Raw genomic sequence first — 25,392 nt, 5'->3', positions numbered from 1 at the left:
ATTCCATAGTGGGTGGCTAAAAATAATTGTTCCGAAGTTCACCCTAGTCTGAAAATACTGATAAGGTAACAACATGCTTTAAAACAGAAAAATATTAAGGTATTAATGACTAAAAGTAGAAATTTAACTGTAAACGTCAAGTCATGAGTATAATATAGTTCTGGTTTTCCTAAAAGTGATTCAGGCAACTTTTGAGAGTAAATGTTGTTATTCAACCAAACATATTCTTATTCTGCAGAATTAAACATTGTGATGGCTGTTGTGAAATATGCATATCACCGTGTTGGCAGTGGTGTGTGTATAATAATGTGGTGGTTTTTCTTTGTGCTGCACTGGTAGCCAAAAATACATTCTTTTGCGTTGCTCATCTTTTTGGGGGATACTCCACATTCAAGAGCATTGCGCTTTTTTCCTGATATCAATAAAAAGTCAAACATCACAGCTCTTTTTTCCCTGTTATTTGCATTGGCATGGCAGTGATGTATGATCGTGGCCTTTCCCAACCAGGGATAGGAATTATAGTCCATCACATCTGGAGGACACCAAGTTGGGGAAAGCTGTTCCAGGTCTTAACTAGATGGGGCAAAATCCCAGGGCGATCACCGGGATCATCCTTATGTGTCCACATGATGCAGAGGGGATCCTGGGATCAGGGAGGGATGGTCCCTTCCTTGCCCTGGGATCTCGCCCTACCCCTTGAGCCCGGTTTTTCCATGGTCCCAGGATGAGCCCGAGACTGTGGAATGTGTGTCCGGGCATCACGGTTTGTCCCGGTTCCTCAAGGTTCCTCGCAAGGAGCTAGGACCCAGGTACGGGGCGCAGAGCTCCTTAGGAGCACTGTACCCATCGGGGGTCGGGTGGGGGAGTGGGGAAAATACTTTTTTTAAAAAAAACTTACCTTTTGCGCACGAGTGCTTGTGCGCATCTTCCCCTTTAAGAAAAAAAACCAAAATGGCAGGCGCAACGCCTCTCCCTCTGAGGTCATCGCACACTGCATGTAAACAGAGGGGGGATCTCACAATAAAAACATTGTGAGATCTTCACCCCTCCGTCGTGCAATAACAGGTAAGTCTAGCTAAGGGTCCAGTCTGTCTGTCTGTCATTTCCTAGTCTGTCTCTTCTTTTTTTCACTCCCTGTGATGTAAGTTAAACTATTGTCCTCCCATTACTGTCCACACCAAAGATGGGCAAGCTCCCCAGGGCTTGATTTGGCATGGGCCCAGCAATTACAAATGGCGCAGTTCAAAACCATTAGGAAAAAATCCAAGCTGGAAAACCTCAGCAACTCAGAATGCTACCCCTACAAACAATACAAACTTCATGACTTGCAAGTTGATAAAGTTTGCATTGTTTCGAGAGCTTGCATTCTGAGTAGTCAAGGTTCACATTCCAAACCAAGGAATGACAAAACTTGGTGGCATCTATAATCCTTATAAATAGGGTTTAGATTTTTCTCTTTCACATGAAATGCAGAAATGCTAGGATTGTGATGAGCAAGTTCAGGACGTGGAGGGAGGCGGGAATAAGAAACATATAATTTAAAAAAAAACCATAAACATTGGCATGAGCAACAACTGGTCTGGCTATGAGGACAATGATCAAGAAGCATACGTTTTGCATAGGGACCTTGTAAGTTTTTTTTATTTCTTGGAAGCCCTGGTGGCAAACTTTTAATCACAAATGCCCCTCCCTCTCCACGCCCCTCTTCTGCCCATGTTCTGGGAAGTGGGTGGTGCAGGGGGCGGAAGGTCATTTTTAGCCCCAGGACCACAAGTATAGACATACAGCTGCTTAGCAGTTGGCTAATAAAATAAGGGCCCTGGAGTTCCTAGGTCAGAGGTGGGCAGAAAACAGATGTTTTGGACTTCAACTCCCAGCACACAACCCTGCACCAGGCCATGGGTTCTGGATGGCCTCAAATGGTGCTCTAAACGTAGCAGCCTGTGAACAGAATGAAATGAGAGTGAAGTGGAGTATGGTACCATGTCAGCTGAGGAGTAGCTGTAGCCTTGGGGGTGACGGGAGGAAGCACCTCCTGAAATGTATTCTTCCAGGTGAGTAAACTCTTAGAATTGTCCTCAGTGGACGCTTTAAAGGTAAGGCAGGTGCCTATTTAGCATATATTTGGTATAGGGTTACTTGCCTTGGAGAAGGATTTGACTGACTGAGAGCCCTCAAACTACAAATGGTAGTAGCAAACCTGTTTGCTTAAACCCAGTTCCACTTCAATCACAGATAAAATGAGGAAGTTTTTAGAGCAAAAGTGGGGAATGCTAAATTTTCTCCTCACCCCATTTTCCCCAACCTGGATCTGGGTCTGAACTGGAAATGAACCCAGCTGTAGGAGTGGGGAGCACCTAAGGGAAAGACTAGCATAGGGATTGGCAACCTGTGGCCCTCCAGATGCTTTGGCCTACAACTTCCACCATCCCATCTGGAGAGCAACAAGTTGGCCACCTTTGGGCTAAGTGGTGATAAGCAGCACTGCATGCTCTTTCCGCTATAAAACCCGCTAAACGGTTTGGGGCCAGGTTATCTGAAGGAACGCCTCCTCCCATATGTACCTGCCCGGACCTTAAGATCATCTACAGGGGCCCTTCTCCGTGAGCCCCTGCCAAAGGAAGTGAGGCAGGTGGCTACTAGGAGGAGGGCTTTCTCCGCTGTGGCACCCCGGTTGTGGAACGAGCTCCCCAGAGAGGTCCGCCTGGCGCCTACACTGTACTGCTTTCGTCGCCAGCTGAAGACCTTTTTATTCACTCAGTATTTTAACACTTAATTTTAACTTAAATTTAAATTTTACTGTTTTAACTCTGTATTTTAATCTTATAATCAACTTTGCTGTGTGGTTTTATCCTGGTTGTGCTTTTTATACTGTATTTCGAAATTGTGTTTTTAACCTGTTGGATGTTTTTTGTGGTTTTAATTTTTGTGAACCGCCCAGAGAGCTTCGGCTATTGGGCGGTATAAAAATGTAATAAATAAATAAATAAATAAATAAATAAATAAAATCTATGGCCTCTTACTCCCCCTTTAATTGTGATTGGGGCTGACCTGGGTTTCAAGAACCAGGATCGCCACTATCATGTGTGGTTGGAGCCTGGAACTTCAAAAGCTTATTCCAAGACCTGTAATTTGTATAAATGCATATTATGCTTCGTTCGCTTTAAAGAGCAATGTACTAACTATGTAATTTGGCAGCTTTTAAAGGTAGACCTAGACTCTATAATAGTACTGAAATCGGAAACAGAAATGATACGTTTTCGGGGTGTAAAATGATTGCTCCCTTTAGCATAGTACTAAAATACTCATTTGGCCCATTTAGCAACTACAAATAATAGCAGCTCAATACAAGAGAGAGTTTATGGATTGCCATACAGCTAAGAGAAAAGGATAGGCCAACAGTGCAGTTATGGAGAAAGAGATTCTCATGTATATACATTATCTGGTTCTGATCAGATCTGCTGGGTCCGTTCCAACTTCCACTAAGACCCTTCCAACTTTTATGATGAAACTGTAACTATTCCAAAAATCTATTTCCCATTACTCAAGCAGAAAATGTGAACTAGTTTGTCTTCATTCTCTTTGCCCCCACCCCCAAATATAATTCTGCACGTTTCGTACAAGCCAGCCAAAGCTAGTAGCCCGTACAACAGCACATAATGTGAATACTCACCCATGATACAAGCCCATTCAAATATTGGCGGTTTTAAGAGGCCATTTGTTCCCATGGGATTATATATATATATATATATATATATATATATATATATATATATATATACACACACACACACACACACACACACACACACACACACAGACAGGCCTTGTGCTCTAAATTGATCAATGATGTAACTCACATAAGGTCAAAGGACTTTATACCAGAGAGATCGATTTGGCTTGGTAAGTTTGAAGGCACATCTGAAGTCCCGGGCATTTATCCAAACCAGGACTGAAAGGAGACAATGGGATTTTTGAGCATACACGGAATCTCCAACTTTTAATGTATACTTCTTAGGAGAATTGCAATAATATATTGCATCCTCCAAGAGTGTAAATTATAAACTCTCACTGTGCGTTTAGTTTCTGCTTTGGATGAATGCACTTTCTCTGCACCACAAACTGCACTCTGATTACACATGCTTTACATCCAAAATAGCTCTCTAATGTCATTACATTTAAAACTAAGGGCTCCTTCACAGGTTCCAATTGAGGGGATGTATCACCTCTGTGCATCTAAAAAAATCACCTGTCATATGTACAGCCAAAGACGGGGGATGGGAATGGAAGACAGAGCCATTCACCAGTCATCACTTGGGGACTGAGAAACAACTTAAAATTTGCCAGAGAAAGATGGGAACCATGTGGTGTTGTACTATTTATTGCTATTTATCTATGTTGTAAATGCTGTTTGGACTTCGAATGGTAAGTGGTTAATCCTGTTGGGAGGGGGAGTAAGTGAATGGAATGTTGGAGTGAATGCTGATTGGTTGTTAGATTCAAGTGTTTGAAGGGGAGTGGCAGTTAGCAATTAGAAGTGGTTGAGTTGAGAGTTGAGGTGGAGAGTTGACAGAGAGAGAGAGTATGGGTTTGTCTGCTGATGGGGTTAGCTCAGAGTAGGATCAACATTTTACAGTTTTTGGAAAATCGGGGATAGGAGATAGATTTGACTTGTGGGTAGAGTAGGCAAGGATACATGATATACTGTATTGTAACAAACAAGTATTGCAACAAATGAAACCACAAGATTGATAAATTGCATGAACTTACTTATTGTTAAATAGAAGTTATTTTGTTTCATAAACTGGATTGGATTCTTACGGTACCTGAGGTAAGGTACTGGGATATATGGTGGCAGAGGTGAAGTAAAAGGGTGAATAGAGTGGAGCACAGAGTGCTGGGCTGGTTGCTGTGGGGCCAAGTCGGGCCAGTAAAACACAGAACCAGTGAGCAGCAGTATTCCAACTAAGTCCATGGTTGGGATCCTTTAGAAAAAGAAAGGTAAAAAGGAGACCCTAAGGGAGCAGTTGTGACAAACTACTTATGCATTTATTAGCATTATTTATTTATTTATCCTATACTGCATGTAGAAAAATCACGTAGGTGGTTTCCTGCCTTACTAACACTTTAAAACTTGGGTCTATGGAACTCCCTACCACAAGGCTCTCTCAGCTATAAAACCTTTCATGACTGTCACTAAAATAAACCGTTTTAGAATTCCAGAACCTGGTTCCTACGGTAAAAGCATGGGATTGACACCACCACTGGAGACAAGATGAACCAAACTAAGCTGTGTATTAAGGGAGTTATTTATAAAAGAGAATAAACTGTCACTCCTTAAGCAATAGGTTGAGATTGCATAAATGCACTTAAATAGAATAGGCTTGATCAATGTTCCTGATAAGTAAGGGAGTCTTCCCCAGCTAAGTTCTCAATAGCCTTTTTCTCAGGACAGATTTTCCTAAATCCCACCTTAACCAAGCTCTCAATAACTAGGAACATATTCTCTCCAGCAGCCTTCCTCTGCCTCCAGCTCTTTCTGCGGCTTCTGGCTTCTAGGAGGATTTAGGTTCAAGGATTACTTACTGAGGTCTCCTCTAGTCAGACCTCTGACAGAATCCCCCTGGTGCCAGGCTCCGCTAACTGCCTGAAGTTATCACCACCTCTCAGCCAGGCCTCCTGCTCGCCTCATCCACCAGCTCTGGACTCTAGGGTCGGGTCTATACGACATCGCTTTGCATCCTGATTCCCATCAAACCCTGCAGCATTGCTGCTGCAAAGCAGCATTAATATGTTGGCATGGCAAGACTAAGCGCAGACTATCCGGAGAGGAAAAATCGCAGTGCGGTAGTCAGACGGCAGGAATGGGCAGCAGAACAAAAAAACCCTTTTTGTTTTGTTTTCTGGGAATTCTGTGCAATTCATGTATTAGACATCACAACTGCCCTTACTTTCATTCCCCAGACTTTAATACAGCCATGGCGTCCATTACTCGCCTTGTCCAGCCTGCCCCCTGCCCCAGTTCCTGTGCCTACCCTACACTGGGAACTGCCCCTAGCTGTGCCCACTTTCCTAATCCCAAGGAAAGCCACCAGTGTCAGACAAAAGAAACAACTTGGGCCTTAGCTAGACTTACCTTATAGTCCGCGACGGAGGAGGCAAGATCTTGCATTGTGATTAACGTGCGATCCCTCCTCTGTTTACATGTGAGGCGCGATGACTTCAGGAAGAGAGGCATCGCGCCTGCCATTTTCTTTTAGTTTTAAAGAAACAGCGGTCGTGCGCAAAAGTAGGTCCTTTTTTAAAAAATAATTTAATTTCCCCTCTCCCCCCACCCTACCCCCGATGGGCGCAGCGCTCCTCCCAGCTCTGCGCGAGGTGTTGCGCGGAGCCGGGTCAAGCCGCGGCAATGGGCCACACGTTCCACGGTCTCAGGGCAGCCTGGGACCGTGAAAAAAGTGGGCCCAAAGGGGAGGGCGAGATCCCGGGGCAAAGGAGGGATCATCCCTCCCTGATCCCGGGAACCCCTGTGCATCATGTGGGTGCACAGGGATGATCCCGGGGTATGCCCCAGGATTTCGCCCGGTCTAGCTAAGGCCTTGGTGACATCAGGACAATTGAAAAAGTTGTGGTAAAACAGCATCATGAAAAAGCACAGTTTCAAGGGGAAAAGCCTGTAAGCCTATGCGGCAGGGTCTTGCTATTTACTGTTTTACTCTGTATAGCACCATGTACACTGATGGTGCTATATAAATAATAATAATAATAATAATAATAATAATAATAATAGTTGGCGGTTGTGTCATATAAATTTTGAGAGAAAATCCATCTTAAAATGCGCATTCTAAGAGAAAAGACATATTGTGTGAGAGAAATACAGTTAAAATATATATTTAAATAGTATTTAAATGTGAATTCTCTTATGGATTTGTAAAACAAAATTACAAATTTAAGCAGAGACAGAACAGAACAGACTTGTGGGTAAATACATTTGTAACTGGCATGGATTGGAAATGGAGTTATCAGTCCCTAAACACAGAATTCAACATATTTTGGCTTCCACCAAAGTGTCTCTCATGGTAATGCCTTCCAAAATATTATTGTTGCATTGCTTTTCACAGTTGAGTTCTGGAGCCTTGACCAAAACTAAGGCCTCAATCACAGTGATCTGGCCTTACTGAAATTAATCAGTTCAGACTCCCTGTTCTTAACTAGCCAACATGAGGCGATGAAGGAGTCACCCCACTGCTATCTCTGGAAATCTGAGTGAGTCCAGCTGAAGGTGTAGAAGGTCAATTGACTTCAAATTACGAAAGCCTGAGCCCTAAACCACAGCGAAGAAATGTCAGGGATTTTGAGCAGCTTAACATAAAAGTCGAATGTCCTGCTGAGAGGTTTGTTCATGGTTCCACAATCCCGTTAAACTGCTGCACTCGATTATCACGTAGTGTAAGTTTATCAGCTAATGACGGCTGTCTCAAGTGAATGACACTCACAGGTAGAGGGTGCCCAAAAAGGAAGAAATGCATCCCCCAATAAGAAGACAAAAGAAGGCACAGATTTGCATAACATATATATTTAGAAATAATTGCTATAATTTAAATACAATTACATCATCTCATCACAATAACTGTAACCGGGTGATCTGTGAGACTGTTCAGTCTGCTGTCCAGTTGGTAATTGTTATCGGGCAACTTCAAAGTCTCTGCTTGCCTCCGAGGGAAGCTCGGAGGATGGCAACAAGGGAGAGGGCCTTTTCAGTGGTGGCCCCCCAATTATGGAATGATCTCCCCGATGTGGCTTGCCTGGAGCCAACATTGTTATCTTTTCGGTGCCAGGTTAAGACCTTTCTCTTCTCCCAGGCATTTAACAGCATTTAACAACATATGCTAAGTGTTGTTGTTTTTAATGGACCCCAGAACTGTTGTTGTTTAAAATGGATACTGTTTTATATTGTTCATTTTATATTTTTGATGGTTTTAAATTTTGTATACTTTTTAATGTTCACTGTTTTAAACTTTTGTAAACCGCCCAGAGAGCTTCAGCTATGGGGTGGTATATAAATTTAATAAATAGATAAATTTATCTTTTGAAGGGACTTGGATTGGACAGCCCTTCAAATAGAAGATGCTTTCAAATAGAGGACTGTCCTCAGTAAAGTAAGAGACACCTGGCCACCCTAGGCAGATATAACACCACAGACAGAACTTTAATACCTCCTCATCTTCAAATGCTGTGCTTTTCAGTTAGACTATTTGCATATTTATCTGCCAGACATTTTTATTTATTTATTTATTTATTACATTTTTATACCGCCCAATAGCCAAAGCTCTCTGGGCAGTTCACAAAAATTAAAACCATAACAAAACAACCAATAAGTTAAAAGCACAAATACAAAATACAGTATAAAAAGCACAACCAGGATAAAAACACTCAGCAAAATTGATATAAGATTAAAATACAGAGTTAAAACAGTAAAATTTAAATTTAAGTTAAAATTAAGTGTTAAAATACTGACTAAATAAAAAGGTGAATAAAAAGGACATCAAGTGTACCATTGAGAATCACTGGCTAGCAAGTAGGATATAAATGGGAAAACATAAATATAGAAATCCACCATACATGTAGAAATCAGATTACATGCATGCCTATGAACTAGGCCTTGAATTCAAGCTGAGGTCATCAGTGGGGCCAAATAAACCAAGCTGGCTGGTGAATTGTGCCAAAGTCTCCAGCAGCGTATTTTTAGCTTCTGACAAACCTATATTAAGACTCTTCGCTTTCTCGGAAGGTCTTTAATTTTCAGTACACTTAAGAAATATGTCAGATGAAACAAAGTTAAACCAGGAATTATTTTTGCAAACCTCCACATAGGAAACATCCAGAAGAGACAAGGATGCAACCTTGTCCTCCGTATATATTTTTTCTAGATCATCTTGACTTGACCTCCTTCATGTTTCATTTGAGAAGATTTCCCTCCAGCTTCAGTCCTGTCTTTCATGCTTGTGCAGCAGAGAATGAGTGCATTGTGCTGTATCGATTTTAGTGTATTTCATTGATGTTTTTCAGAAGTACATTTGAACTTTTCCAGCTGGTGGTTCCATTGGGAAGCATGAAGTGAATTCCAGGAATCAGTAATATTGGACAACCATCTGTAACTGTGCATCGTTACAGATAACAATAGGAATAACCACCTGACAACACAACGTTAAAGCCAAATAAAAGGACAGGAATTTGTCAGAGGTGGAAAAGAAGTTGGCATCTCACAAGCCTCACAATTTCTTTGAGAATGTGTCAAAGCAGCACCTAATTAAGCATGATCCTTAGGAACCAACTATTCTTCGAAGCTTACAGACATTTTGAAAAATCTGTTTAATAGAAATGTAGATCAGAAATTCTACACCTCATTGATTACAAGCTAAGGCAGGCATAGGAAACAAGGGCCCTTTCTACACCTAAGGATTCTCCCAGGAAAATGGAGGGATCACCCATTTGGTGCCTGGGATCCCCTGTGTGTCATTTGGATGCACAGGGATGATCCTGGGATAAATGGCTGGTGTAGACATGCCCCTGGTGTCTGCCTGGTGTTCTGGACTACAGTTCCCATAAGCACTGGGTTGCCTACTAATTTAAAGGTATCTTTTGTGATTGGTTCCCTGACTCCCCCATCCCTGGCTGTAAGTTTGAAGAACTATTAAAATCTTGGCCTGTAGATTTTTCTTATTGTTTGCCTTCGAGCCAGCTCCTGGGTTGGATCCAGATTTAGCCATACTGAGAGTAGGTGCATTGAAATCAGTAAGACTTATGCTAATCATGACTAAATAAAGTCCTACTGATTTTAATGGGTCTACTCTAAGGGTATTTTTACATGTGGCCTTTATCCCACACTCTACTGGGCTTCAGCTTCTGGATTCTTTGCCCTAATCTACACCAAGCAGAATATTGCACTATGAAAGTGGTATATAAAAGGCAGGAGCCACACTACTGCTTTACAGCGATATTGAAGTGCACTGACAACTGTTGGGACCCATTGATGCATACCATATACTGCTTTCATAGTGCTATATCCTGCTTGGTGTGACTCCTGCCTTTTGTATACTGCTTTCATACCACTATCATAGTGCTTGGTGTAGATTAGGCCTTTGTGAGATTAAGGCCTCAGCTAGACCTACAGGTCTAGCGCAACGGAGAGGTGAGGATAACAATATTGCAAGATCTCCCCCTCTGTTTACTCGCGGCGCACGATGACCTTGGAGGAACAGGACATTGTGACTGCCATTTTGTTTGTTTGTTTTTCTTAAAGGAGATGAGCACAGGAGCACTCGTACGCAAATTGTAAGTTTTTTTTATTATTTAAAACAATTTCCCCACTCCCCCGCACCCCACCCTGAGGACCTCTGCGCCCCGTGCGCAGTTCCCAGCTCCTAGCAAGTAACCGCGAGGAGCCGGAACAAACCATGACGCCCGCCCACAAGTTCCACAGTCTCAGGATCATCCCGAGACTGTGGAAAAAGCGGGCTACAACTGTAGGGCCATATCCCGGGGAAAGGGAGGGATCATCCCCCCTTGTTCCCGGAATCCCCTGTGCGTCATGTTGACACACAGGGATGATCCCGGGGCGTTCCCCGGAATATTGCCCCGTCTAGCTATGGCCTAAGATCAGCTCAATTACACTTGCTTTTTTCAGGAGGGTTTCTTCTCTGCCTTTCTGTATGTTTCATTATACAGCCACTAAATGGCACTGTGGTATAGTGGAATTGCGTAATTATATGCTATAAATACAACGTCATTCAGAAAAATACTGCACTTTCCTTGATCTAAAAAAAATCTGTGATAATGGTTGCGAAACACAGGAGATGCCCTGGAGCATGATGACATCATGTAAAGGACCCACAAATTATTATGGGGAGCAATCACAAGTGCGAAATAAAAGCCCTGTGTAGAAAGGCTCTAAATCTAGATCCAACCCATCATACATAAGAAATAAAGTACATCCCTGGTTGTCTAGAAAGTGAAGCACAAATTCATCCAGGTTGTCCTTGGTAAATGCAGTAGGTGTGAAAATGAGTAATTCTCCTTTCAGATTACAGCCTGAGTCCTATTCTGACATTTTAGCTTGGATTCTTTCATTGTTGCTCACAGAACGACACCTCCAGTGCCCACACCACCATTCCTTTTTAAGGTGGGTCCACCCCAGAAGAGAAGCGTTGTGTTGATCACAAAACCCTCTGTGTCTCTAAACACGGTCCTCTTTTGTTCTAGTCGTCAGTGAGTCAGGAAACGGATGTGAGCGGTGGCTGAGGGAAAGCACTTTTTGATGCCATATGTCACAGCAAGTGACAGGAATACAATACTCACTCACCCTCTGTAATGCCATTCAAAGCCATGGGCATGGAACAATACAAGGGAACCGTAATTCAATTATAGCAATGACAGCCATTGTGCAGAGGTCACTAGGTGCCTTTGATAAATCAGCTAAACGCAAAAACACTTGAAGATTATTTCTAATTGGTTGTGTTCATGCATCTTCCGGGTAGCTTCTAATAAAATACATGTCTGCTGAAATGTCATTATATTCACTGCAGGAGCCCTGCCCTCTTTTGTATTTGGTCATGCTAGGCAGGGCTCTTGCAGCTTTAACTGTTGCGATCAAGAGGGAATTTCACTAGATACTGCATGCATACAAATGACACCTGCTGAAATTCCCTTTTCCATAAAACTGTTAGAGATACAGGAGCCCTGTCCTCCTTTTCGTATGGACACTCTAGTAAAACAAAAACAGACACACAATGGCACTTTAACATAGCATGCAGTGTGCATGTGTGCTAGACTGGCAGATGCCTGCTTCCCTGTAGTAAACTAGCATGCATGTAAATTTCATATGCAACACCAACAGTTATATACTGCATAAAAGCAATGCACAGGACTAGCGGACTGACCCACCCACATTGCTGCTAATTTGTGGACAAAGAAGCAAGAGGGCAGGGGGAAATATAGCATAATTCAAAAGAGGTTTTCTGCTTTTAAAGAAAACAAGAAACTAGTTTTCCCCCTTCATTCCACCCCCTACCCCACCCCGCATTTTGCTGGGCCTTAACATTTCTAGTTCTACCCCTTTACCTCTGGGCCCTGTCCCTTAACAACCGGGCTACACTCCCACGCCCAACACACAACACATGTACCAGATGTTTAACTTTCAAGGGTCGCAAACCTGGTGCCATCAGCAGGCCTTACCTCTTGAGTCTCAGCGTTTGGGATGCTAGAGGCCCAGTAACCTTTGTTGTCCGGGGTGTTAGAAACGAGTTCTTTCTCCTGTGGGCGAGGCCGATCGAAGCCCAACAGGGGGACATGCTGAGGAGATGTGGGTCAGGGACAGACCATCATTCCTCTGACATCTAGTTTAGTCCTCACTTCCTTCAAATGATCTCTCCCTCTTTCTCTCTCAGAATTAGATGTTGCAGCCTCAAGTACTCACATCAAACTCCCTAAGAATGGATTGGTTTTCACATGTTAATCACAGGTATAATGTAATAGAACATAATTTGCTGTAGTTTCTGCAGCTGAAACTCTCCCCACGGCCTGAGTTCAATCCCAGCGGAAGCTGGTTTCAGGCAGCCAGCTCGGGTCGACTCAGCCTTCCATCCTTCCGCTGTCGGTAAAATGAGTACCCAGTAAGCTGGGGGAAAGGTAATAACGGCCAGGGAAGGCAACAGCAAACCACCCCGCTATAAGGCCTGCCAAGAAAACGTCAGCGAAAGCTGGCGTCCCTCCAAGAGTCAGTAATGACTCAGTGCTTGCACGAGAGGTGCCTTTCCTTCCTTCAGACCTGGAACTCATGAACTCATAATAAACAGGGGAAAGTCTCCTACCGTGTGACGAACCCCTGCTCTTTAAAAGAGAATAACCCCAGGATTATGGGATATGCGATTTGGAGACAGTACAGTTACTCTCATGACTGTGGAAGGAGGGACCACATTCTAATCACAGCTGTCTATTAACATTGTTTCAGTCATTTTATTTATGAAATACAGAATTGGAAAAGAAATTACGATTGCCTGATTATCATTATATGTCCTTCGGAGCCTATTCACTCAGAGTTAACCCTGTCCTCAATAAAGAGGGATTTGCTTCCTCATGATGTTCTAGATTATGTTTGAATGGACATCAGGAGAATCATGGGCTCCTCTAAACAAGCAATTTATTGTACACTCATGATTGGCCACTCACAGAAGTTTTGGTGTTGATTTTATGATGTTGTCAACAACCAGGTAATCTCCCATGGAATCCTCTAAAAATTAGGGGTGTGCACGGACCCCCCGCTCCGCTTCACTTGCAGATCCGCCATTTTCAGATCGGGCCGCTTCGCCCCGCCCCCGCTCCGCCCATTTCCGCTCCGCTCCGCTCAGAGCTCCGGATCCGGATCGGAGCTCCGTTTTCCCCCCCATAGGATTGCATTGAAAGCTAAAAAAGTAAACAACTTTTTTTCTGTTCAAGTTAGAAACCTCATGTTTGGCACCATGACACCTCATGGACGTATACACACGCACGCCAAGTTTCAAGGCAATCCCATCATCCCCTGATTTTGGGGGAATTTATGAAAATCGGGCACCCCATTCAGACCCCTTGGGATAGCTCTGTCAATTTGCATGTTAGAAACCTCAAACTCGCCACCATGACAGCTTATCCATGTGTCCACATGGATGCCCAGACTCAAGGCAGTCCCATCATCCCCTGATTTTTGGCGCGGCTCTAACCTCTAACGCACCACCCATAACCCTAATTCACACCCCTTTCGATAGCTCCGTCAATTTGCATGTTAGAAACCTCAAACTCGGCACCATGATAGCTTATCCACGTGTCCACATGGACGCCAAGTTTCAAGGCAATCCCATCATCCCCTGATTTTTGGGGAATTTTTGAAAATCGGGCACCCCATTCAGACCCCTTGGGATAGCTCCGTCAATTTGCACGTTAGAAACCTCAAACTCGGCACCATGATAGCTTATCCATGTGTCCATGTATAAGAATATAAGAATATGTTTAAGAATATTACTAAATGTAGGGAAATGGGACAAGAAGTGTGTGTGTGCTTTCCCCAAAATGCTCAATCTGTGGCTGTTGCACTTCACAAAAGCAGTGCACACAATCAGGCTTTAAGAGAGGGGAGGGGAGAAATGAACCAACCAAACAAACACACTCCAAAATAAAGTTTATATTAAATCAAAGTAAGGGAAAAACACAGAGCAAACTAAGCAAAAAGTCAGAAAGAAGCAAACAAACACACGCGCCAAGCTAAAATCCTAATCTATCTCCAAAGTACACAGCAGCAGCTAGCTAAGTAGACCCTCTCCCAATGAACGAAAAACCCACAAGACGCTGAGAGCTCAAAGATCTCAGGATGACTCTGCCTTAGTCCCCCCCCCTCGAACGCTGGGATTGGAGGATGCTTCATGAGAAGATCAATTCTCATCAGGATTGGGAGTTGAATGTGCCTGTCATCGCTTCAAATAAACCCCGCCGCGCCGCAGCCGGTTTACCCTATCGTTTGTATTGTAAATGTACCCGATTTTTTTAAAAAATATTGCACGTGAACCACAGGACGCAGAAAGTTGAGAGTAGTCTCAAAATGACCCCCATCCACGACTCTCTGAGCACAAGAATTTTCAGAACAATAGCTTAAAAAACAACCCAGTTATCCCCGATTGTTTTCCGCAATGCAATCCTATGGGCGAAAACCGCCGTTTGACCCGTGCTGTCCCTGTTTGTAATGTTTGTTTACCCGATTTTTTAAAAAATTCTAGCGTGCGACCTGCACGACGCAGAGAGGTGAGAGTAGTCTCAAAATGACCCCCATCCACGACTCTCTGAGCACAAGAATTTTCAGAACGATAGCTTAAAAAACAACCCAGTTATCCCCAATTGTTTTCCGCAATGCAATCCTATGGGCGAAAACCGCCGTTTGACCCGTGCTATCCCTGTTTGTAATGTTTGTTTACCCGATTTTTTAAAAAATTCTAGCGCGCGACCCACACGACGCAGAGAGGTGAGAGTAGTCTCAAATGACCCCCATCCACGACTCTCTGAGCACAAGAATTTTCAGAACGATAGCTTAAAAAACAACCCAGTTATCCCCGATTGTTTTCCGCAATGCAATCCTATGAGTGAAATGTTTCAAGATGGCGACCGGAGCGGTCCGCCTGAAAGAGGAGCTCCGAAAAATGGTCGCTTCTCTTCGCCTTGCTTCTAGGGGTCCGCGGTCTGCTTCTACTCCGTCTCTGGGCAAGGCGGAGCAGGCCAATTCGCTCCTGCTTCTGCGCTTCTAATCGGAGCGGAGCACATGCCTACTAGAAATCCAGGACGGGCGGGGGGAGAGAGAACCACTTTTAAAGTGGTAATAGCCAAGAAACAGCAGAATCTTCCACCACTAGATGGCACTATCTCAATAGAATTCAATGAAACTGAATGGAGGGAAAGTATTCAGTTCAAACCCCTTGTCGCCCCTCTCCTCCTGTGTAATGCAGCTTATAACAATTGCGGCAAAGAACCAGGAAGCAGAAAAGCCCCAGGTAAACAACGTGGCTTCCCTTAATGTAAAGAGACTCCATTACCGAAAATCAAATCCACTCAGAGGGAAGGACTTCTAGCATGCCTCCAGAGACAGCGTGCTGACATCATCCCAAACATCTGGATCTGCTCCCGATGTTGGGCTAGAAGACATATCCCCCCCATCCCCCTGCCATGTGAAACTGCAGCACTTCTACTGCTGAGGAATGGTTAGCTGCAGTCCTTCCACAGAGCAGGGCAGCATTGCAAGCTGCAGGTTCAACAGAGAACTTACTCATAAATAATCACTACCGCCTGGTGTATAATATGAGAGTCTGGGGTGTTTATTCAGAAGTAATCCTTACAGCACACAGATAATGAGGGCTGTGGAGTAATAGCTCATCTCTCCCGGATGGTGTGAACAGCCCCAAGGCCTGATAATGAAAACATCCAAGGTAGGTATATAATAGCTCTTTCACCCTCCATTTTCAGCTGACTTCGATCTTATGCTCTAGATAAGAATACCCCAAAAAAAACCAAAAAAGAAAGAAAGTCGTAAATGTTGTTTTCCTCAAAGACAAAAGTAATATAGTAGCTTTGATCACCTTAACTATCAGGAACGAGATCCTATCTATCTCCTACGCATAACTCAACCCTGTGCGAAGTTCTTCCTTATACTGGGAATGATTTCATTAATTTCAGCAAGGTGTGTCACGGAGTTAAGGAGGATTTGCGATGACTAAGGATGACAGAGTCCAGTCATAAACATTTACCTGACCAAATAAATGCCATTCCTGAATTCAGCATCTCCCTCTTCCTCATAATAGGCATTAGCTGATTTCAGGAAGTTGATAAGTCTGCCATCCTTTGATGGAGATGTTTGTATGAAAGTCACTCCCTGAATGTAAGAATTCTTTCTTCTGTATCCTGCATTTTAAATGTACTTTGAATTTTAAGGTTCCTAGATGAAAGATGCAAGGCCTAGTCCTGTAAGACAAGAGTAGGCAGAAGAGATGTGCCCCCAGCACCCTAGCGTGACCATACGAAAAGGAAGACAGGGCTCCTGTATCTTTAACAGTTGCATAGAAAAGGGAATTTCTGCATGTGTCATTTGTATATATGGAGAACCTGGTGAAATTCCCTCTTCATCACACCAGTTAAAGCTGCAGGTGCCCTGCCCTCTTTTAAATCTGGTCACTCTAGTATAGCTCCTGCAGCTTTAACTGTTGTGATGAAGAAGGAATTTCACCAGGTTCTCCATATATACAAATGACACCTGCTGAAATACCCTTGGTTTGTCATGCTGTCCAAACCTTCCACCATGGCTTGTGCCAAGTGGCTTTAGAGCAGCAAAAAAAAAATTCCACAGTTGCTCTTCGCAATGTCGCTCTTCACAATCTTGCCAGTGTCGCCTCCAGCCTCCCACACCAGTAACTGCCCCTCTGTCAATGCCCTCTTTTATTGTGAATTTAACAGAACCAAAAAGAAATCATGAAAAGAAAAAATAGGAGGACCCAGAGAATTACATGCATAGAAATATCAATATTCCATCAAGTACAACATTCTTTTAAAAGGGGGGGTATACATAAGTTTCAAGTAAAGCAGACCAAATATCCATATACTGTATTCATCCACTTACGAATGGCGCCTATGTACCACCCATTCAAACATTGATAAGATTGTTACATCCTCAGACCATTGCATTATGGGAGGTGAACATTTATCTTTCCAACGTTGTAATATCAGTCTTTTGGCTGTCATAAGGGCTTGGAAAACCCATTTGAGCTGACCATATATGTTAACGTCCAAGAAATCGGTAAGTAGTTTAGGTGGACATGCACATAATTCAATATTAAAGCCTATTCCAATATGAAGTTTATCTGTATTATGACCTCCTCCCAAAGGAGGCGACTATTGGGCATTGCCAAATCATATTATTATTATTATTATTATTATTATTATTATTATTATTAATTTATTTATATAGCACCAACAATGTACTTGATTGAATGAAACTATGAATGAAAGAAGCATTCGATGCATTACCTCTCCAACAATTATGCAAATTAGACAAGCCCTGATTAAAAAGGCATTGTGTAGTCCAATAAATCCGAAAGAAGTTTCTTTTCGCTGAATAAGGCATAGCCTAAGATCCATAGAAACTTCAGGTACAGACACTAAAACAACAATCCATTGATTAGGCAAAACAAAATGTTCCCATTCTCTATTCCATTCCTGTCTTAGACCCTGAGTATCATATTTATTTATTGATGCCAAGGACTTATATACATGGATCATGGGTCAATATGCCTGTTCAGCCACTATAAGTGTTCCCAATAACAATGGGGGTTCTGACCCTGAGACATTACACTAATAAAACATACTGGGAGGGGATCCGCACGTCGCTCCCAGAGCGCTTCTATGTGACCCCAGTGCACCCCGAAAACGATAGTCTGACTTCTCTGTAAAAGAAACGAGGAAGAGCCGTCCATGCCGCCGCCAGCGAGGAGAGCTTGGCAAAAGAAGGCGGGGTAGAGAGCTTCTTCCGCTCTTCACCCTGCCTTCTTTTGCTGAGCTCTCCTCGCCGGCGGAGAGCTCTCCTCGGCGGCGGTGGCATGGACGGCTCTTCCTCGTTTCTTTTACAGGGAAGTCAGACTATCGTTTTCGGGGTGCACTGGGGTCGCATAGAAGCGCTCTGGGAGCGACGTGCGGATCCCCTCATGGTATTGCTAAAAGTTTTTCTGGGTGAAACTGCTCTCTCTAAATATTTGAAAAATCAAATCTGTAAGGGAAGCTGTGGCATTACCCACATTTCTATTCCCTTAGGTGAGTATGTCTAGAGAGTGCAGAATGTTGGACTGAGTGGGTGTGGCTGGTGATGCTATGGAAAGGGGGGAGGAGTATATATATGGGGGAGCTGAGTGGTTTGAGATGTTCGTTGGTGATTGGGTTTGGAGGGTAAATGTGTTTAGCTGTGTGATTTCTTGTTAGGAGTTGTGTGAGGAGTGAGTGAAAATAAGATCATAGGGACTAAGGATTGTTATTATTAGATTGGTTACCACAAGTATTATTAAGAATAGGCAGGATTGGAATATAATTCAAAGGAACTAAGAACTGTAAACTACAATAAACATTTTCTTTATTTTGCAACCATAAAACCACATGTCAGTTTGGCTGTGTCTCCTGCTCTATTCGTTCATAAATAGACACATTACATTAAACCTTCAGCCGGCTATATTTACAGAAAAGGCTTTTTCCAAATCTCCTTACCTTTCCCCTCTGCTATAAGGGAAAGGTTATATTTTTCTTTTTAGCCTTCCTTAGGTATTTAAGTGGTAGTGCTTAGCCTGAGGGAGGAGTGTGCGTCAAAGCCTTGTGTGTGAGGTGGTGGCATCGCAGAAGCCCTCACTGCAAATTACTGAAGGCAGTACAAGTTCAAGATCTGCTTAAATATGAAATATGAAGCTGTCATCTCTGTGTGCTATGACAAGAGGTGGCAGAGAAATTTGCAGTGGATTTAAATGAGTTCAGATTTCTATGAATCTCACCAGCCGTCATATTCCACAGCAGATCACCTTTTTCAGAGTCATGTGGATTCCATGGACTTGTGGACCAGTTTTTCACTTTGAGGGGGGGATTTGCGGTACTTTGCATTAGCACTAATGCATATCAACAAATGTGAATTACCACAATGAGCAAATGACAGAAAAGACACCTGACAATCCATGAATCACAGACAGAATGGATTTAACAAAATCCATACATACCCAGCTACAACTTCTTATATTTTAAGGTGTTTGAAAGTCAGACTCCACCAGTGAGATACCGCTCCACTGGAAGCAGCCATAGCTAAACACCCATTGACCTTGATGTAGAAAGGAGTTTTCCCTGCATGGGTTGGAGACCTGCTCAGTTCAATATCAGGCCAGCATTTCTTCTTAATCAAACGTGGTTACATCTGAGCCTACTATTTTACAAAGTGTAAACTTATGTGATTAGGAACCACACAAAGCATGGCTATTTGGTTACATCAAGAAAAAAAAATAAAAATAAAGAAGAGCTGAATAACAGAGGCGGTCTCCAGAAAGTGATCACGTGTTTTTTTCCTAGCCCATATCCATTTCAGCATGATGTAATGCCAGGTTAAATATCAACTCAGCCATTCTCTGAGGAAATCTTTGACCCAAAAGAAATGGGATTTTCTGTGAAACAGACAATAGGTAAAAAGGAAAAAAAGGGTAAGAAAAGCCTGGAATTGTGTACCTGTCGCCATTAGGTCAAGACACAATTCTAGCTCATATGTTCATACTCATATTCACTCCCTGCCTAAGAGAACTTTCCAGAATTCAGTTTGAAATGGACATACAAAGCGCAGTGGGACAAAGTGTACAGACTGAACAAGGTCAAATCATGTGGGACTTCCTCACTGGGAAATGCTAGGATGTGGGGAATATGTGGCCCTCCAGATGTTGTTGTACTGCAGCTCCCATCAGCCCTAGCCAATATAGCCAACGGTGAAGGGTGATGGGATTTGGCTAGACTAATAGACAAACAAGACGCAATAGCCCAGTACTGACACAATTGTATTAAAAACATAGTGTGGGTTCTGATTAATAGAGCATACACATGTGAAGGGAGCAGACTTCCCACCCTTCCACCCCCAACCCCGATTTCTCCAGGCAAATTCACTTCCAATATTGGAGCTCAACTGGGGTGGGGGAGGGGGGACCTGCAAGACACAGCCTCAGTATCAAACCACATGATTACTTTATGTGTAGTTTGTTTCTGAAAAGATTTCTTTCCTTTTACTTGATTACATGGCAGTTTTTATTAGGAACACCACAAACGAGGGAAGGTTTGGTCCTGTCTTAGCTTTGCTTAGGGCTCCCAAGTGAGACCAGGTGGCAGCAGTGGTGGTGGAAGGACCAGATCACCTTTGGAATCGTAGAATCATGTCCAGCGAGACAGGATTTTGTCCAATGGGCAAGGGCTGTCAGCAACCTGGACAGATCACTGTGGCAGGGAATGGCTGGAACTCTCTCAAGAAGAGCAGTTGTCTCAGCAACATGGAGAGGCCTTATGAAGGCTGGACACTACCAAAACAATGTGAAAATTGGCTAGGATATTCATCCGACTTTAAGGAAATCTCTTCCATGTTCTATCTTACAACGAGCTTCACACATGCATACAAATAGCAACAAGGTGCTTTGGGGTGACATATGAAAATGCTTGGAGTCAGAAATATTATGTTACAGAAATGTCAAGAACAGTTATAAACAAATGAAACCTGCAACAAAGTGTTGTCATGTGGGATGCTTCCTGCATAGCAGGAGTAGGCAACCTGGTGCCCACCACAGATTTTTGACTACAATTCCCATCAGCCCCAGCCAGCACGAAAAATGGTCAGGAATTATGGGAGTTGTAGTCCAAAACATATGCTGATCACCATGTTGCCTATCCCTGCTGTACACAACTCTACTCCATTCCTCTTACCCCCCCCTCCCACAATTTTCTATCCCCCCCCCCCAAATATCAGACAGAATTCTGTGGCTTAATCCTCATTATGCTGTTTTGGAGGGATCTCACACAGATGGGTTTTCCCTCCCCCTAAAGCAGCGGTTCTCAACCTGTGGGTCGGGACCCCTTTGGGGGTCAAACGACCCTTTCACAGGGGTCGCCTAAGACCATTGGAAAACACATATTTCCAATGGTCTTAGGAAACTGTATTGACTGAACTACGCCATGTTTCATCTTTTGTATTATTAAAGCTATTGTTATGTATTATTTTCATTAGCAAACCATCCCATGACAATGGATCGTGTAGAGAAGAACGAAAATAATTTTATGGTTGGGGGTCACCACAACATGAGGAACTGTATTAAAGGGTCGCGGCATTAGGAAGGTTGAGAACCACTGCCCTAAAGGTTTTTTTGTCCTCCTGCAATCACCCCCTCCCCTCCTAGTTTCCCAAGCTTCCTGATACTTCCTTCTTGTGCATGTGTGGTGTTGTTTTGGCTAAATAAGGAACAGTAACCAGAGAACTGAGATCACCATTAGTATATATGGCATTGTGAAATAAAGAAGGTAAAAATCACATTAATCTGAGAATGCCAGTATGATAATTTACACTTTTTGCATAAACTCCTACTTAACTGCCACTTTATCATTCTTTTGTTCTAATTCATTTCCCTTCTCTTGTCCTTTTTTGGCAATTTCTGTTCTGTTGTTTCATTCCTTGGAAAGGTTGCAGGTCCAAAACGTGAGCAAACAGAAGCTATCTTCAATCCATTATCGATAGTGGTTGTTTTGTTAGGATAACTGCATGCTGTGATAACATGTGAAACATTAGTGTTGTCCTAAGCCATTACAATACGGCCCACCAAGTCTAATGGGAGTTTAAAAAAAGAAAAGAAAAGGGGGGTAGATTCTGATTTATCTAAGGGCTCATCTATACCAAGCAGGATATTCCACAATGAAATCAGTATATAAAAGGCAGGAACCACACCAAGCAGCATATAGCAGTATGAAAACGGTATATAGTATGTCTCAGGGCCTTGCTAGACGAGGCCTTAGCGTGCCTTGAGAGCCGGTTTCCGTGCTGTGCGTCCACATGACGCACAGGGGGATCCGGCTCCAGGCCGCACTGAAGCCTCCTCTAATGTGCCATAAGCGAAGTCGCTTATGGCGTGCCTTTTCTGCAGCTCCAGCCTGAGGCCGGGGCTGCTGAACGTCTAGAGACTTCCGTGGCTTTTTGCGGCTACTCGCTTACTTGTGAGCGAGTAGCCGCATTGGCCGGGGGGGGGGGGACACACGGAGGGAGAAGGGAGCACAGACGACACGGGACACACGGAGGGAGAAGGGAGCACAGACGACACGGGACACACGGAGGGAGAAGGGAGCACAGACGACATGGGACACACGGAGGGAGAAGGCATGGGAAGGGATCAGGACCTGATGGGGGGGGGTTAAGTAAAAAAAAACGGCTTCCCTTCTCCGGAGTCTTCGGGCCGCACGTGGCCCCTTTAAACTTAAAAAAAAAAATGGCGAACCTGCAGGGATCCCGACGTCCCTGCGCGTTCCGCGTCTGGAAGCTGGGGCGGCGCACGCTAACATCAGCGCGCCATCGCCTCCCTGCCAGCTTATCCCGGCAGGTCTAGCAACACCCTCAATGGGCCCCAACATTTGTCAGTGCACTTCAATACCGCTATAAAGCAGTAGTGTGGCTCCTGCCTTTTATATACCACTTTCATAGTGGAATATCCTGCTTGGTGTAGATGAGCCCTAAGTCAAAGATAGGCTCCACATGTTACTGGACTACAACTCCCTTTTTCCCTGGCTACTGATCATCCTGGCTGGGGCTGATGAAAGTTTGGATCCAACAGCTTCAGGAAGTTCTCCACCTCTAAGGTCTAAGCTACACATGACTTCAGACATTCTCTGCACGTAATTACAACCTTTACACATGCACACGCACACACTATATTCCATGCACTGGGTAGAGGGAAGATTTGAAGCCGGAAACCTATTCTATGCATGTAAAGCAGGCCCCATGCTCCTGACCTACCCACCCCCCATGCATGGACGGGGTGGGTGGGTGGAAGCAAAAAAAGTGACTATGGAATGGAGGCCAACGAATGCAGCCCTGCAGGCCTCCTACCCCCCTAAAAAGGGGAATTCAGTCATGTAGATTTTGTACCCCATTGTTGTTTTTTGCAGCCATGAAAGCTGCAAAATGAAGCAGGGGGGAAAGCAATGAAGTGTGGGGTGGGGTGATATTTACGGGAAAGGAGCCTATGGGCAAAGGTTGATGAACACACACGCATGTGCCAGTTATACGCTTTAGATTTTGTAAAACAACCAACACACAACTGTCACATGTCGTTTGGTCCCAATTTGTATGTAACCTTGCAGATTATTTTAACAATGGGCGTGTGTCTTGATTATGTAAAGAGATTAGCTGCCCTGTGATGTTTTGGATTACAGTATTTCATTCTCCATGACAAAGACAATATCATGTTCCAACCGTACACGTTGCTGAGGCCTCAAGGGGAAAAAACAAAACCAAAAAGACACCAGATCAGCCGCTATTCTTTCAAAAGGCAGCAAAAACAGGCTGTGTGAGATAGAAGCAAATAAAGACCAGGTAAAGGAGTTCAGCTTGTTCCCTGTTGTCCAGCAATAATAATAAATGTAATAAATTTAGGGAAACCTTTATTCATCGGCCTGAGTGGAAAAGAAAATACAGCAAGTAAAGATGGCCTCTTTAAACCCAAGATCCTGTCACCATTGTAAGGTTACAACACTACTTTATTGGTTTTAGTGACACACAGGAATTCAGTTGTCCTCTTTAACGAGCCAGAATTTGTTCATTACTAGCAACTGAGAAACTAGCAGTTTTGTGTGATACACCCAATTCACCTGTTATACAGCAGTGGCAGGGGAACTGCTTTGGTAACATGTGTACAGAGCAGCATTTCTCAAACATTTGATACCGGGGCAGGCTTTTCCTTCTGATTCAAAATTGGTGGCACACTTCATTCTTACACTCAAAAGGTTATATATGTTTTTTATTACTGAAGTTATCAGCCTTTTGGGACCCTTTTCCTTTAGAAAGGTGGGATACTCAGTGTGTGTGTGTGTGTGTGAGAGAGAGAGAGAGAGAGAGAGAGAGAGAGAGAAAAGGAGAGATTGATTTATTGATTCATGGACCAGCAGACAGGCTCCCTCTTTCCAATTGTAGAATAGTCCTGAGTGGAATGTACCACTTTGGATTGTAAATGGGGGTGTCATTTTAAATGTTCCCCATGGAGAAAATTCACTGCATTTTTTTTAAAGTCTCTTGCTGCCAGTATATGGGCAGAGAGGGAGGCGGGATCAAAATTCAGGTGGCAGCATCCAGAATGGTGTCCAATGGCTGCATGATCCCTGACCACATGACAGTCTCTGAGCTATGGAGCCTCAGAATTGAACTCACTGGGAACATATCAGAAGGGTAACACAGAAATAAATAAATAAATAAATAAATAAGAGATTCATCTGTATCCACCCACGTGCTGCCCTATATCAGGCCCCAGTAATAGCACCCCTTAGGAAGCAAGAAGTTGCACTGACAGTAGTCTGAATGAAGTCTAGACTTTATTACCTGGAAAATTACAACAGAGAAAAGATGATATCATAAGGTAGCCTAAAAGTGAGGTGAAATCACCTTGCTCTCAAAGATCAAGACTGACAAACTGAGGCTGGAGGTGCCTGGAAGATGGTGGCCAGGAGTCACAAGCACTCTACGAGTCTTTCGGCCTGTTTTTGTTTTGGAGTGTTTGGTGATTGGATCAGAAAATAATGTGTAAGGTTGCATAAAACTTAGTAGGGCCAATGGGGGTTCTACACCCACCCAATTAAGCTTCAGAAAAGGGGTTCTCCTCAGTTAAATTCCCCCTCCACATGCCTGTGATTCCAATAATTTTTAGCACTGTTCATACTATTTAGATTTAAAATGCTAAGTTACATTTGGCTGGGCAAGGTGCTGCATCTGCAGGGGGTGGACTAAACAACCTCTGAGATCCCTTCTAAGTCTATGATTCTGTCTAACTTTAGGGAGGGAGGGAGCATCAAAAAGAAGTTTGGGAAGGCAATTCAAATTATTGTTCTGTTTGGGTTGTTTTTAAACACCAACATTTTTAATGTTCTGTGTCCCACAGCACTTGATTGCCCCTTTTTGCTGTGTGTATATTAGTATTAGCATTATAATCATCATCATCATCATCATCATCATTAAATACTGAGCGACTGTATACTATATACCAATGGTAGGCATCCTGGTGCCTTTCAGATGTTTTGGACTACAAGACC

Source organism: Elgaria multicarinata, chromosome 6 (assembly GCF_023053635.1).
Source record: "Elgaria multicarinata webbii isolate HBS135686 ecotype San Diego chromosome 6, rElgMul1.1.pri, whole genome shotgun sequence".
Lineage (NCBI taxonomy): Eukaryota > Metazoa > Chordata > Lepidosauria > Squamata > Anguidae > Elgaria > Elgaria multicarinata.
The sequence above is the reverse complement of the archived record's forward strand: the minus strand, read 5'-3'. Positions refer to the sequence as shown.